General features: G+C 32.6%; 1 protein-coding gene across 3 annotated transcripts in view; it reads left to right on the top strand.

Annotated features, from left to right (window-relative positions):
- Positions 1–291, top strand: part of LOC106869750 (EF-hand calcium-binding domain-containing protein 4B) — a 113,286-nt gene that overhangs the window by 55,814 nt on the left and 57,181 nt on the right. The gene's annotated exons all lie outside the window — the stretch shown is intronic.

Raw genomic sequence — 291 nt, 5'->3', positions numbered from 1 at the left:
TACATATATAAAAGCAAAACACTAAGATTTGGAATAAGATGTCTCTACTGTTAATATCATCTGTGGATAAATTTTAAAATTGATGATCTTACCAGCAGAGACATGGGTGGATTGCAGGCACAATAGCATTATATAGCTATGAATTATAAATTTGCACGAAGCGTAATGATGCTTGAAAAGCATTCACCTGCTAGAAATAAGAGCTAAAGTCTTAATTTAATCCACCGTACAGCACCAAGATAAAAACTATGCGAGGAAAACGGAAAGAATTAATACATTTAACAGCACAAA

This window comes from Octopus bimaculoides, chromosome 7 (genome assembly GCF_001194135.2).
Source record: "Octopus bimaculoides isolate UCB-OBI-ISO-001 chromosome 7, ASM119413v2, whole genome shotgun sequence".
Lineage (NCBI taxonomy): Eukaryota > Metazoa > Mollusca > Cephalopoda > Octopoda > Octopodidae > Octopus > Octopus bimaculoides.
The sequence above is the reverse complement of the archived record's forward strand: the minus strand, read 5'-3'. Positions and strand labels throughout refer to the sequence as shown.